The 17,129-nt window shown below is 33.0% G+C and overlaps 1 long non-coding RNA gene across 1 annotated transcript in view; it reads left to right on the top strand.

The window, feature by feature from the left end:
• LOC145239922 (uncharacterized) overlaps positions 1–16,600 on the top strand; it is a 40,010-nt gene extending 23,410 nt beyond the window's left edge. Inside the window, exon 2 of the long non-coding RNA XR_013862411.1 lies at positions 16,382–16,600. This is a non-coding gene — a long non-coding RNA (uncharacterized LOC145239922). The remainder of the gene's footprint in view (positions 1–16,381) is intronic.
• The last annotated feature ends 529 nt before the right edge of the window (positions 16,601–17,129 follow it).

Genomic DNA, 17,129 nt, shown 5'->3' with positions numbered 1-17,129 from the left:
AAAGAGGATGGAACAACTTTAACGGGAGCATGAGTTATTCAGCGACACCAACCTATTTTGTAATATATATATATATATATATATATATTGTACAAACTATATATTACCACTTATCAAGGCCTATAGGCCACTCGAGGATGAGAGTTTAAAAGTGCACAGTAGTCAAATTCGGCAAAGATGATGGAACCGCTTTAAGAGGAGGATGAATTATTCAGTGACTCCAACCTATTTTGTTACATATATGTATGTATATATTTTGTAAAAAATATATATTACTACTTATCAAGGCCCATAGGACACTCGAGGATTAGAGTTGAAAAGTGCACAGCAGTCAAACTGGGAAAGATGATGGAACCGCTTTAAGAGGAGGATGAATTATTCAGTGACTCCAACCTATTTTGTTACATATATGTATGTATATATTTTGTAAAAAATATATATTACTACTTATCAAGGCCCATAGGACACTCGAGGATTAGAGTTGAAAAGTGCACAGTAGTCAAATCTGGGAAAGAGGATGGAACCGCTTTAACGGGAGGATGAGATATTCAGCGACTCCAACCTATTTTGGTATATATATATTTATATCTATATTTATTTTTGAATATATATTACCACTTATCAAGGCCCATAGGCCACACGAGGATGAGAGTTTAAAAGTGCACAGTAGTCAAATTCGGCAAAGATGATGGAACCGCTTTAAGAGGAGGATGAATTATTCAGTGACTCCAACCTATTTTGTTATATATATGTATGTATATATTTTGTAAAAAATATATATTACTACTTATCAAGGCCCATAGGACACTCGAGGATTAGAGTTGAAAAGTGCACAGTAGTCAAATTCGGGAAAGAGGATGGAACCGCTTTCACGGGAGGATGAGTTATTCAGCGACTCCAACCTATTTTTTTATATATATATTTATATCTATATTTATTAAAAAATATATATTACCACTTATCAAGGACAATAGGCCACTCGAGGATGAGAGTTGAATAGTGCACTGTATAAAAAATACGGTAAAGAGGATGGAACCGCTTTAACGAGAGGATGAGTTATTCAGCGACTCCAACCTATTTTGTTATATATATATATATATATACTTTTATTAAAAAATATATATTACCACTTATCAAGGACAATAGGCCACTCGAGGATGAGAGTTGAAAAGTGCATAGTAGTCAAATTCGGGAAAGAGGATGGAACCGCTTTAACGGGAGGATGAGTTATTCAGCGACTCCAACCTATTTTTTATATATATATATATATATCTATATTTATAACAAAAATATATTACCACTTATCAAGGCCCATAGGCTACTCGAGGATAAGAGTTGAAAAGTGCACAGTAATCAAATTCGGGAAAGAGGATGGAACAGTTTTAACGGGAGGATGAGTTATTCAGCGACTCCAACCTATTTTGTTATATATATATTTATATCTATATTTACTAAAAAATATATATTACCACTTATCAAGGCCCATAGGACACTCGAGGATGAGAGTTGAAAAGTGGACAGTAGTCAAATTCGGGAAAGAGGATGGAACCTCTTTAACGGGAGGATGAGTTATTCAGCCACTCCAACCTATTTTGTTATATATATATATATATATATATATATATTTTTTTTTTTGTACAAACTATATATTATCACTTATCAAGGCCCAGAGGCCACACGAGGATGAGAGTTTAAAAGTGCACAGTAGTCAACTTTGGGAAAGAGGATTTAATCGCTTTAATAGGAGGATGAATTATTCAGCGACTCACACCTGTTTTGGTATATATATATAGATATATTTTTCATAAAATATGTATTACCACTTATCAAGGCCCATAGGCCACTCGAGGATGAGAGTTAAAAAGTCCACAGTAGTCAAATTTGGGAAAGAGGATGGAACCGCTTTAACAGGAGGATGAGTTATTCAGCAACTCCAACCTATTTTGTTATATATATATATATATATATATATATATATATATATATATATATATAGATATATTTTTCATAAAATATGTATTACCACTTATCAAGGCCCATAGTCCACTCGAGGACGAGAGTTGAAAAGTGCACAGTAGTCAAATTGGGGAAAGAGGATGGAACCGCTTTAACGGGAGGATGAGTTATTCAGCGACTCCAACCTATTTTGTTATTTTGTAAAAAATATATATGACCACTTATCAAGGCCCAGAGGCCACTCGAGGATAAGAGTTGAAAAGTGCACAGTAGTCAAATTCGGGAAATTTGTTATATATCTATTTTTTTGTTACTTAGGCATTTCCACTTATCAAGGCCCAGATACATCTCGAGGATAAGAGTTAAATGTGCACAGTAGTCAATTGGACAATAAGGCCCAGAGGCCACCCGAGGATAAGGGTTGAAAATGGCAGTAGTTAATTGGACAACATAGTAATACTTAGTAATGGAAAGTCGGGAAATTTGTTATATATATATTTATATTTTGTTTATATAGGCATTACCACTTATCAAGGCCCAGAGGCCACTAGAGGATAAGTGTTGAAAAGTGCAGTAGTCAATTGGACAAAATATAGTAATTGTTAGTAATGGAAATTCAGTAAATTTGTTATATATATATTAATATTTTGTTAAATACGCATTACCACTTATCAAAGCCCACAGGCCACTCGAGGATAAGGATTGAAAAGTGCACCGTAGTAGTCGGTTGTAATGGAAATGCGGGATATTTGTAATATACCTATTTTTTGTTACTTAGGCACAACCACTTATTAAGGCCCAGAGGCCACTCGATGGTATTACCACTTATCAAGGCCCAGAGGCCACTCGAGGATAAGCGTTTAAAAGTGCAGTAGTCAATTGGACAATATAGTAATCGTTAGTAATGGAAATTCAGTAAATTTGTTATATATATGTATATTTTGTTACATACGCATTACCATTTATCAAGGCCCAGAGGCCACTCGAGGATAAGGATTGAAAAGTGCACAGTAGTCAATTGGACAATATAGTAATCGTTAGTAATGGAAATTCAGTAAATTTGTTATATATATGTATATTTTGTTACATACGCATTACCATTTATCAAGGCCCAGAGGCCACTCGAGGATAAGGATTGAAAAGTGCACAGTAGTCAATTGGACAATACAGTAATCGTTAGTAATGGAAATTCAGTAAATTTGTTATATACCTATTTTTTGTTACTTAGTCATTTCCACTTATCAAGGCCCAGAGGCCACTCGAGCATAAGAGTTAAAAAGTCCACAGTAGTCAATTGGACAATAAGGCCCAGAGGCCACCCGAGGATAAGGGTTAAAAAGTGCAGTAGTCAATTGGTCAATATAGTAATCGTTAGTAATTACTACTTCTCAAGGCCCAGAGGCCACTCGAGGATAAGGGTTGAAAAGCGCAGTAGTCAATTGGACAATACAGTAATCGTTAGTAATGGAAATTCAGTAAATTTGTTATATATATATATATTTATATTTTGCTAAATACGCATTACTACTTATCAAGGCCCAGACGCCACTCGAGGATAAGGGTTGAAAATATTCAACAAATTTTTTATCTACAGATTAGAAAATTTGTATATAGGGTATCCAGACATATGGAATATATCTAGCATAATCTATCTATTATATCTATAAAAGTCAGAATGTTTGTGTGTGTGGGTGTGTGTGAGGTAGAGAGAGAGAGAGAGAGAACAATTCTTAACCTATATATTCAACAAATTTTTTATCTACAGATTTTAAATTTGTTATAAAGGGTATTCATACATATGGAAATATATCTAGCATAATCTATCTATTATATCTACAAAAGTGAAAATGTGTGTGTCTGTGAGAGAGAGAGCAATTCTCAACCTATATACTCAACAAATTTTTTATCTACAGATTATATAATTTGTATATAGGGTATTCAGACATATGGAAATATATCTACCATAATCTATCTATTATATCTATAAAAGTGAGAATGTTTGCGTGTGTGTGTGTGTGAGGTAGCAAGAGAGAGAGAGACAGAGCGAGAGAACAATTCTCAACCTATATATTCAACAAATTTTTTATCTACAGATTTGAAAATTGGTATATAAGGTATTCAGACATATGGAAATATATCTAGCATAATCTATCTATTATGTCTATAAAAGTGAGAATATGTCTGTGTGTGAGAGAGAGAGAGAGAGTAAGAACAATTCTCACCCTTTATATTCAACAAATTTTTATCTACAGATTAGAAAATTTTTATATAGTGTATTCAGACAGATGGAAATATATCTAGCATAATCTATCTATTATATCTATAAAAGTGAGCATGTGTGAGAGGAGAGAGAGAGAGAGAGAACAATTCTCAACCTATATACTCAACAAATTTTTTATCTACAGATTTGAAAATTTGTATATAGATTATTCAGACATATGGAAATATATCTAGCATAATTTATCTATTATATCTATAAAAGTGAGAATGTGTGGGTGTGTGAGAGAGAGAATGAGAGAGAACAATTCTCAGCTTATATATGCAACAAATTGTTTATCTACAGATCCGAAATATCACATTTGTATAGAAGTAGAAATCTGGATACCTATTCTGATACCTAATAAAAGAAAGGACACTCTTTGGGGCGGATTTTGATGATAACAAGTCACTACTAAGAAATTATAATAAACATTGAAATAATTTAAGAATTTTATCAAAATAAAATTGCATGGTAATCACCCAATTTCTGCCACAAAATTTTGATTGGCAAAACTCATAAACAGAAAATATATATTTTCTAATTACATCTTTTTTTTTTACATAATCTGATTTGATGTTTTCCTTAATATTCAAATCACTATATTTTGCTGCTTAATATCAAATACAGCAAATGAGTTATTTTTTATGCATCAAACAATTACATTTTCTCATTCATCCAAACTAATCACTGAACATCAATTTCATATTTTCTTCACTAAAATATTACTGTGCTTGATGTCATCAAGTGGAGCGGATCATTTTTTTTTTTTCATTTGTTCACACATTTTTCCAATTTATATATATTTTGTCTAAGATTCTTAGCCTATGTCATTGCATACCAAGCTGTTTATTAAAAGTTACGGTTCACTGTAAACACATACGTTATACCAAAATAAAAACGCTTCAGATAATGTCTTGATATTCAATTCAGTTTCTCACATGACATCTTATGAAGTTAGTAGAAATGTTACAGACTTTTGAATCTCGAACACTTTCAATACTGTGCACTGATATTTTCTTTTTTGGAATATAAGCACATTCATGATTTTTTTTTACAAACGTCAACAAATTTCACAATGTGTAGCAATGTACTGAAACAATTATAAAAATATTTGTTTTTATTTTGGATGATGCAGGGCATCCGAAGAGAGATTTTTCTAACAAAATGAAAGTATAATTTTTAGCAATAGGTATCTAGGAAAAGGCCACTACATACGTTATAAATTCCAAATTTCCACAACCTGGCAAATACTGGTACACGCTAGCAAATTTAGATTTGCAATTACAGAATATGATTCTAATTTTTTCCTTTGCTCTTTATTCTAACACTACACTAAGTTTACTGTTTTATTTCGCTGCAGTTGATATTGTGTAGAACAATAAGAAAATCATAGTGAACAATGCATTCAACAAAATTTCACACACATTTCTAGATACCTATATCTAATAAGTTCAAAAGAAAGGACACACTTAGGGAGGTATTTTGGTGGTCAAGTCACTAAATAGAGATTAGCTGGTTTCCCGGCATAGCCCAGGATGTAATAAACATTGACTGAAATACATGTTCTAGCTGGTTTCTAGGCGTTGCCAGGGATGTAATATAGACACATTATGTTGTATATTACCTGTTCTCTTCTCCCTAAGGTAAAACAATTTCATATACATGCTGTAAATTACCTATGCTAGGGATAAAACATGAACAATACCAGTCCGGGGGTAGATAAAACAAATAATACATAGAGATGAAAGATTCCTCTCCCCTAAGAATAAAACATATGTAACGCTAAAACTTTTGAAAGACGGAACCAAACTTGACAAATTTGGTATCATATCGAAGCCCCATCACCCGGATGACAAATATCGAAATTTCACGTCAAACGGACCACTAGAAGTTGGTCAACTGATCAGTTATCTTCGAGGGGGCCCCCAAAAAACCTGTCATTATCTATATATATAAAAGACAAATGTTTGTTTGTAACGCTAAAGCTTGAGATGAAAGATTCCTCTCCCCTAAGAATAAAACATATGTTCAATATCTGCTTTTGTTTTTTCATTGTTTATACGGTCCCGAGCAACGCCGGGTAGCCCTGCTAGTCTATATATATAAAAGGCAAAAATCGGTGTGTATGTATGTATGTATGTATGTTTGTTTGTAACGCTAAAACGTTTGACAGACACAACCAAAGTTGACAAATTAGGTAGCATATTGCACCTTGATCACCCGGATGACAAATATCGAAATTTCACGTCAAACGGACAACTAGAAGGGGGTTAACTGATCATTTTTCTCCCAGGGGGGCCCCCCAAAAAACCTGTCATTTTAACATTATTCATTAGCTGTCACGTGACGTGACGTCAGCTCAGTAAAATGTCGGCTACGCTGAGCCTCTGACGTACATTAAAGCTGCCTGCGAGGAGTATCATTGATACTATAACACAGTTAAATATTAGTTTAAGAGTCGAACCGTTATTACCAACGGATTTATCGCACTTCAAAAAGAAGAATCCCAAAATTACATAAAAATTGACGTAGGGAAAATGTTTTTATTTTTGCTTGAAGTTTTTTACCGGCGAAGAAAGATGACTATGCTCTTTGCTATAGTTTACCATGTAAACAAGGCTTTAGCCATTTTGTTTTTACCTCCTAACTCTGTTAAACTGGAAGGGGGAGGGGTGGCTATCAGTATAAGGCCGCTTAAATACACGAAAATTACTTTTATACGAGTTTGTTTTCTTATGAATGGAACCGCGTTTATAGGGGGGAGGGGGGAGGAGGCAATGTGCACAGTCTCCCAAGCATTACCTACTATAAAAAAAGATGCACATTTACCCTCTTCTCTCACCCTCTTTCTCTCTCTCTCTCTCTCTTTCTCTTCTCTCTCTCACTCTCTTTCTCTATCACCCTCTTCTCTCTCTCTCTTTCTCTTCTCTCTCTCATCCTCTTTCTCTCTCTCTCACCCTCTTCTCTCTCTCTACCTTTTTCTCTTCTCTCTCGCACCCTCTTCTCTCTCTCTCACCCGCTTCTCTCTCTCTACCTCTTTCTCTTCTCTCTCGCACCCTCTTCTCTCTCTCACCCGCTTCTCTCTCTCTACCTCTTTCTCTTATCTCTCTCTCTCTCAACCTCTTCTCTCTCTCTCTCTCTCTTACCCTCTTCTCTCTCTCACTCTCTGTGTACACCTTTTTCTCTTCTCTTCTCTCTCTCTCTGACCCTCTTTCTCTCTCTCTCACCCTCTTTTTCTGCTCTCTCTCACCCTTCTCTCTCTCTCTCTCTACCTCTTTCTCTTCTCTATCACCCTCTTTCCCTGCTCTCTCTCACCTTCATCTCTCTCTCTCTACCTATTTCTCTTCTCTCTCTCTCCCTCTGCTCTCTCTCACCCTCTTCTTTCTCCCTCACCCTCTTCTCTCTCTCTCTCACCCTCTTCTTTCTCCCTCACCCTCTTCTCTCTCTCTCTCTACCTCTTTCTCTTATCTCTCTCTCACTACCCCTCTCTCTCTCTGTCTTACCCTCTTCTCTCTCTCTCTACCTCTTTCTCTTATCTCTCTCTCTCACTACCTCTCTCTCTCTCACCCTCTTCTCTCTCTCACCCTCTTTCTCTCTTACCCTCTTCTCTCTCTACCTCTTTCACTTCTCTCACCCTCTTTCTCTCTCACCCTCTTTCTCTGCTCTCTCTCACCCTCTTCTCTGCTCTCTCTCACCCTCTTCTCTCTCTACCTCTTTCTCTTCTCTCTCTCTCACCCTCTTCTCTCTCTCTTACCTATTTTGTAATATATATATATAGATATATATATTGTACAAACTATTGTACAAACTATTACCACTTATCAAGGCCTATAGGCCACTCGAGGATGAAAGTTTAAAAGTGCACAGTAGTCAAATTCGGCAAAGATGACGGAACCGCTTTAAGAGGAGGATGAATTATTCAGTGACTCCAACCTATTTTGTTACATATATGTATGTATATATTTTTGTAAAAAATATATATTACTACTTATCAAGGCCCATAGGACACTCGAGGATTAGAGTTGAAAAGTGCACAGCAGTCAAATCTGGGAAAGAGGATGGAACCGCTTTAACGGGAGGATGAGTTATTCAGCGACTCCAACCTATTTTGGTATATATATATTTATATCTATATTTATTTTTAAATATATATTACCACTTATCAAGGCCCATAGGCCACACGAGGATGAGAGTTTAAAAGTGCACAGTAGTCAAATTCGGCAAAGATGATGGAACCGCTTTAAGAGGAGGATGAATTATTCAGTGACTCCAACCTATTTTGTTATATATATGTATGTATATATTTTTGTAAAAAATATATATTACTACTTATCAAGGCCCATAGGACACTCGAGGATTAGAGTTGAAAAGTGCACAGTAGTCAAATTCGGGAAAGAGGATGGAACCGCTTTCACGGGAGGATGAGTTATTCAGCGACTCCAACCTGTTTTTTTATATATATATTTATATCTATATTTATTAAAAAATATATATTACCACTTATCAAGGACAATAGGCCACTCGAGGATGAGAGTTGAATAGTGCACTGTATAAAAAATACGGTAAAGAGGATGGAACCGCTTTAACGGGAGGATGAGTTATTCAGCAACTCCAACCTATTTTTTTATATATATATATATATATACTTTTATTAAAAAATATATATTACCACTTATCAAGGACAATAGGCCACTCGAGGATGAGAGTTGAAAAGTGCATAGTAGTAAAATTCGGGAAAGAGGATGGAACCGCTTTAACGGGAGGATGAGTTATTCAGCGACTCCAACCTATTTTTTATATATATATATATATATATATATATATATTTATAACAAAAATATATTACCACTTATCAAGGCCCATAGGCTACTCGAGGATAAGAGTTGAAAAGTGCACATTAGTCAAATTCGGGAAAGAGGATGGAACCGCTTTAACGGGAGGATGAGTGATTCAGCGACTCCAACCTATTTTGTTATATATATATATATATATATATATATATATATTTTGTACAAACTATATATTACCACTTATCAAGGCCCATAGGCCACACGAGGATGAGAGTTTAAAAGTGCACAGTAGTCAAATTTGGGAAAGAGGATTTAATCGCTTTAATAGAAGGATGAATTATTCAGCGACTCACACCTGTTTTGGTATATATATATATATATTTATAAAAAAATATGTATTACCACTTATCAAGGCCCATAGGCCACTCGAGGATGAGAGTTAAAAAGTCCACAGTAGTCAAATTTGGGAAAGAGGATGGAACCGCTTTAACAGGAGGATGAGTTATTCAGCAACTCCAACCTATTTTGTTATATATATATATATATATATATATATATATATATTTTTCATAAAATATGTATTACCACTTATCAAGGCCCATAGTCCACTCGAGGACGAGAGTTGAAAAGTGCACAGTAGTCAAATTGGGGAAAGAGGATGGAACCGCTTTAACGGGAGGATGAGTTATTCAGCGACTCCAACCTTTTTTTTTATTTTGTAAAAAATATATATGACCACTTATCAAGGCCCAGAGGCCACTCGAGGATAAGAGTTGAAAAGTGCACAGTAGTCAAATTTGGGAAATTTGTTATATATCTATTTTTTTGTTACTTAGGCATTTCCACTTATCAAGGCCCAGATACATCTCGAGGATAAGAGTTAAATGTGCACAGTAGTCAATTGGACAATAAGGCCCAGAGGCCACCCGAGGATAAGGGTTGAAAATGGCAGTAGTTAATTGGACAACATAGTAATCGTTAGTAATGGAAAGTCGGGAAATTTGTTATATATATATTTATATTTTGTTTAGATAGGCATTACCACTTATCAAGGCCCAGAGGCCACTAGAGGATAAGTGTTGAAAAGTGCAGTAGTCAATTGGACAAAATATAGTAATTGTTAGTAATGGAAATTCAGTAAATTTGTTATATATATATTAATATTTTGTTAAATACGCATTACCACTTATCAAAGCCCACAGGCCACTCGAGGATAAGGATTGAAAAGTGCACCGTAGTAGTCGGTTGTAATGGAAATGCGGGATATTTGTAATATACCTATTTTTTGTTACTTAGGCACAACCACTTATTAAGGCCCAGAGGCCACTCGATGGTATTACCACTTATCAAGGCCCAGAGGCCACTCGAGGATAAGCGTTTAAAAGTGCAGTAGTCAATTGGACAATATAGTAATCGTTAGTAATGGAAATTCAGTAAATTTGTTATATATATGTATATTTTGTTACATACGCATTACCATTTATCAAGGCCCAGAGGCCACTCGAGGATAAGGATTGAAAAGTGCACAGTAGTCAATTGGACAATATAGTAATCGTTAGTAATGGAAATTCAGTAAATTTGTTATATACCTATTTTTTGTTACTTGGTCATTTCCACTTATCAAGGCCCAGAGGCCACTCGAGCATAAGAGTTAAAAAGTCCACAGTAGTCAATTGGACAATAAGGCCCAGAGGCCACCCGAGGATAAGGGTTAAAAAGTGCAGTAGTCCATTGGTCAATATAGTAATCGTTAGTAATTACTACTTCTCAAGGCCCAGAGGCCACTCGAGGATAAGGGTTGAAAAGCGCAGTAGTCAATTGGACAATACAGTAATCGTTAGTAATGGAAATTCAGTAAATTTGTTATATATATATATATTTATATTTTGCTAAATACGCATTACTACTTATCAAGGCCCAGACGCCACTCGAGGATAAGGGTTGAAAATATTCAACAAATTTTTTATCTACAGATTAGAAAATTTGTATATAGGGTATTCAGACATATGGAATATATCTAGCATAATCTATCTATTATATCTATAAAAGTCAGAATGTTTGTGTGTGTGGGTGTGTGTGAGGTAGAGAGAGAGAGAGAGAACAATTCTTAACCTATATATTCAACAAATTTTTTATCTACAGATTTTAAATTTGTTATAAAGGGTATTCATACATATGGAAATATATCTAGCATAATCTATCTATTATATCTACAAAAGTGAAAATGTGTGTGTCTGTGAGAGAGAGAGCAATTCTCAACCTATATAATCAACAAATTTTTTATCTACAGATTAGATAATTTGTATATAGGGTATTCAGACATATGGAAATATATCTAGCATAATCTATCTATTATGTCTATAAAAGTGAGAATATGTCTGTGTGTGAGAGAGAGAGAGTAAGAACAATTCTCACCCTTTATATTCAACAAATTTTTATCTACAGATTAGAAAATTTTTATATAGTGTATTCAGACATATGGAAATATATCTAGCATAATCTATCTATTATATCTATAAAAGTGAGCATGCGTGAGAGGAGAGAGAGAGAGAGAGAACAATTCTCAACCTATATACTCAACAAATTTTTTATCTACAGATTTGAAAATTTGTATATAGATTATTCAGACACATGGAAATATATCTAGCATAATTTATCTATTATATCTATAAAAGTGAGAATGTGTGGGTGTGTGAGAGAGAGAATGAGAGAGAACAATTCTCAGCTTATATATGCAACAAATTGTTTATCTACAGATCCGAAATATCACATTTGTATAGAAGTAGAAATCTGGATACCTATTCTGATACCTAATAAAAGAAAGGACACTCTTTGGGGCGGATTTTGATGATAACAAGTCACTAATAAGAAATTATAATAAACATTGAAATAATTTAAGAATTTTATCAAAATAAAATTGCATGGTAATCACCCAATTTCTGCCACAAAATTTTGATTGGCAAAACTCATAAACAGAAAATATATATTTTCTAATTTCATCTTTTTTTTTATATAATCTGATTTGATGTTTTCCTTAATATTCAAATCACTATATTTTGCTGCTTAATATCAAATACAGCAAATGAGTTATTTTTTATGCATCAAACAATTACATTTTCTCATTCATCCAAACTAATCACTGAACATCAATTTCATATTTTCTTCACTAAAATATTACTGTGCTTGATGTCATCAAGTGGAGCGGATCATTTTTTTTTCATTTGTTCACACATTTTTCCAATTTATATATTTTGTCTAAGATTCTTAGCCTATGTCATTGCATACCAAGCTGTTTATTAAAAGTTACGGTTCACTGTAAACACATACGTTACACCAAAATAAAAACGCTTCAGATAATGTCTTGATATTCAATTAAGTTTCTTACATGACATCTTATGAAGTTAGTAGAAATGTTACAGACTTTTGAATCTCAAACACTTTCAATACTGTGCACTGATATTTTCTTTTTTGGAATATAAGCACATTCATGATTTTTTTTTACAAACGTCAACAAATTTCACAATGTGTAGCAATGTACTGAAACAATTATAAAAATATTTGTTTTTATTTTGGATGATGCAGGGCATCCGAAGAGAGATTTTTCTAACAAAATGAAAGTATAATTTTTAGCAATAGGTATCTAGGAAAAGGCCACTACATACGTTATAAATTCCAAATTTCCACAACCTGGCAAATACTGGTACACGCTAGCAAATTTAGATTTGCAATTACAGAATATGATTCTAATTTTTTCCTTTGCTCTTTATTCTAACACTACACTAAGTTTACTGTTTTATTTCGCTACAGTTGATATTGTGTAGAACAATAAGAAAATCATAGTGAACAATGCATTCAACAAAATTTCACACACATTTCTAGATACCTATATCTAATAAGTTCAAAAGAAAGGACACACTTAGGGAGGTATTTTGGTGGTCAAGTCACTAAATAGAGATTAGCTGGTTTCCCGGCATAGCCCAGGATGTAATAAAGATTGACTGAAATACATGTTCTAGCTGGTTTCTAGGCGTTGCCAGGGATGTAATATAGACACATTATGTTGTATATTACCTGTTCTCTTCTCCCTAAGGTAAAACAATTTCATATACATGCTGTAAATTACCTATGCTAGGGATAAAACATGAACAATACCAGTCCGGGGGTAGATAAAACAAATAATACATAGAGATGAAAGATTCGTCTCCCCTAAGAATAAAACATATGTTCAATATCTGCTTTTGTTTTTTCATTGTTTATACGGTCCCGAGCAACGCCGGGTAGCCCTGCTAGTCTATATATATAAAAACGAAAATGTATGTATGTATGTTTGTTTGTGTGTATGCTAAAAACTTTTGACCGACAGAACAAAAATTCACAAACTTGGTATCATATTAAAGCCCCACCCTCCGGACGACAAATATCGAAAAATTAGCCCAAAACGACCATCAGTAGTGCGTCAACTCATCGATTTTCTGCAGGGGGCGGGCCCAAAAAAGTGACATTTTAATGTTAAACATTACATATTTTTAAATCGATTTATAACTGCCCCAAAAAATACGGGCGCCAACTCTTCTACATAAAGTATACACGGGGCCGTTTATTTTGGGTCAACTTGTATTTAAAACCCGCTGAGTCATGTCACGTGATCTTGACGTCAGCAAACTCTAATGGCAGTTTGAATTTAAAATTTAAAAATGTTGTTATCGGTAAAAAAAAATTTAACCCTCACACAAGCTAAACTATGAACTTCTACGCTATGACAACGTTACCAAAGCCATTAGCACATTAAAAATACTTAGATACGATAATTAAACGAAAAATAACAAGCCAAAAATGTGAAGTAAAAAAAAAATATGCTTACAAAAAATATTAACGATCGAAGTTTTTACAAAAAAAAACAGCCAGACGCCATTTTCTTTTTAGTAACAGTCTTTAGAGTAAGGAAGACGAAGTCAGACAGACAGACAGACAGACAGATAGCGAGAGATGTCTAGACAGGAAACGAAATATGTAATTTAATAAACGCTAATGTGAAGTAAAACAAAAAAAATAAAATACTGCTACGTCATCTCGTAACGCTCCCGCGATGACCTCATTTAGTGGCTATCTGTCAATCAAACCTCTTTCACTCGCTTTATAAGCCTTATTTTAACACTATAATCAATTCCTCTTACTCTTGGCCTACACGGTAAAGTGGTTGGAGTTTGTTTCACCTCCACGTCAAGGCTCCCGGGTTCAATCCAGCCTCACGACCAAAACTATTTTTTTCTTTTACATCTTTAGACACGCAGGCAACGTTTCTTTATTTTTTTTACTTCGCTTATTCTTTAGTTTACCCCCCCCCCTATACACACAGCGTTTTTTTTTTTTCTTTTTGGTTTTTCCGATTTTTTTAACATCGTTTCAGGGTTATTACTTATCCCCCCTCATGCACACACCTACAAACACCCGGGCAACGCCGGGTACCCCCCCCGGCTAGTATATTTTTAAATCTGATATTTAGATTGTGTCAAAGAATATGGTTATTTTTTAAATCTTTGATTTAACTTGAAAATATTAGTTCACCACATTTAAATAAATTGCAATCCAATATAAAAATATTGTTTCTATCTTTTTATTTTTTAAACTAAAAAAATTAATTCAATAACTTTTAAAACAATTTAAATTCTATTAAATAACTTTTACAATAATCTTAAACATTTAAATAAATTTATTTTTATTGTCATCCAATAAAAAAATTATAGTTTCTATCTTTTCTTTCTTTAAAACAAATATATCAATAACTTTTAAAATAAAATGTTAAAAATAAAAATAAAGTTCTTTTTAATTGCATTAGAATAAAAAAAATTATTGATTCTGTAATTCTATAAAGAATATATAAAACAAACGTGAATAAAAAATTACAAATCTCTGATTAAAAAAAGAATTATAGTATTCAATTTGACATTTAGATTATAAGAAATGGTTATTTTGTAATTTTATAAAATTTGATTTCAGAGAAAATAAAGATGTTACGCATAGATACAATAATTTAATTTGAAGTTGATCGAATTATTAACGAAAACTACTTTTTTGTATTTAATTGTTGTAAGATTAAAAATATTTTCTGTCTGCACTTACCTGTTATATCGCTGGAGAATTACGTTTGATTTTTTTGTGTTTTATCCAATAAATGCCTACTTTCTCCCTACCAAGGTTTGTTTCTTAGAAGAATCAGCTGAAGAGAATTACTATATTTACATTTCAACAACCTTAACAATATCTGCTGTTTAATATTTTAGAGTGATGATCACTTTCCTATATATTTTCTAATTTTACAATATGGATCAATTTCTTTTGTAAAGTTTACATAAATGAGCACATATTTATTGGCCATCAAAAATGAGCAGTAACTTAATCTAGAAAAAATATTCGTAAATCTTTACAATGTAACCGCACTTTACGTAAAACAAATTATTAACAAAGGTTTTTAACTTGCATATTCGGCATGAATAACCTCCTTTCAGATAAAAAATATTTACCACAATTAACCTTGCCAAAAGCAGTCAACGGCCGCCATCTTTAAAATACAACTTAATATTAAAATTTTGAGACATAAAATTCCTAGCATTTCCTGATACTTATATCCATTATTCCTGACAATAACTGACAAAAAGAAACGTTTTTCTTGGCAAAAAAATCTTTATTAAATTAGAAATAAAAAAACAAATTTTGCAGGAAAACTCACACAAGGCAGCTTGTAATGATAGATAACTTATATGCTTAATAATAAGCTAACACCAGAAAATAACTAGACCCTGCCATTGTTTTCATGCATTTTCTTTTTTTCTTATACAAATATTAATATAAGCGATACAAAAACAGACTAAGTAGTCTTTTTCAAGGCGAAAATTTTTTTAATAAGATCGAATATGGTGAGTCGCTCTTCATTATTTTGCTGCAAATAATTAGCAACTTCCAGAAATGCCTGCTTTCTCCCTACCAAGGTTTGTTTCTTAGAAGAATCAGCTGAAGAGAATTACTATATTTACATTTCAACAACCTTAACAATATCTGCTGTTTAATATTTTAGAGTGATGATCACTTTCCTATATATTTTCTAATTCTTGTGACACTTTACTGTATATATAACTATAAATGTATCTCTTCTCACTCATAAAAAACTGCAAGATATAATCTAATATTAAGCACATGTATTGACTAGATCTGTGTCAAGTTACAAAATATTTGGTTATTTTTAAATGTGTGTTATATGACGTTTTTAGATTAAATTTAGAGCTTGTGTTCAATCCAATAATATAAACAAAATATAAAAAAATAGACTAATAGTATGTGAATGAAAATACTAAAACTATTGAATTTCATTATTTTACAGATGGAGTATTGTTGCCTTTAAACACTATCCTGCAAAAACTTTACTTTATTTGGTGGACTACAGCGACATCTGTCGAAAAATTTATTATAATTAACACTGCTATTTAACGAATTCTTGAAATATTGGTGAAAACATAACATGACTTGAAGGTAATATACATTTTTTGGTATTTAATATTCAAATAAAGCAAAAGGTACTAAAAGATCGAATTATAAATTACATCTTCTTAAAAAGAATATTTTCTACAGAACCGGAAATTGTCTTGTAGAAAAAGTAACATTTATAAATTCTTTAAAAAAATAGTAGGTAAATGTTCTTCTATCGTCAGCATAAACAAAGGAAATTGAAAATTTAAATAAGCAGGGAAAAAACATGGCTGGTCTGAAAAATCGTCATGTAAGATATGAGAACTCACACAATGGAAAAATCAAGTAATATTCTTGTTTTTTAATGTTAGTACTTATACATCAGACTTTAGTAAATATATCAGAATTTACATTGGATGAAAGCGACATTTTTGTCAAGTGTAGAGATATTCTGGTTTTTAATAATCAACGTTACTAACACATAACACATTACACTGAAGAAATGACACATTCTCGTGAAGTGTGTGAATATTCTTGTTTTGAAAAATCATCGTTAGGAAGACATAGGAGAACTCACACTGGAGAAAAGCCATATTCTTGTGAAGTATGTGAATATTCTTGTTTTGAAAAATCATCCTTAGTGAGACATATAAGAACTCACA

The sequence above is a fragment of the Euprymna scolopes genome, chromosome 19 (genome assembly GCF_053919585.1).
Source record: "Euprymna scolopes isolate OS-2025 chromosome 19, ASM5391958v1, whole genome shotgun sequence".
Lineage (NCBI taxonomy): Eukaryota > Metazoa > Mollusca > Cephalopoda > Sepiida > Sepiolidae > Euprymna > Euprymna scolopes.
This window is presented reverse-complemented; position numbering and strand designations above follow the sequence as displayed.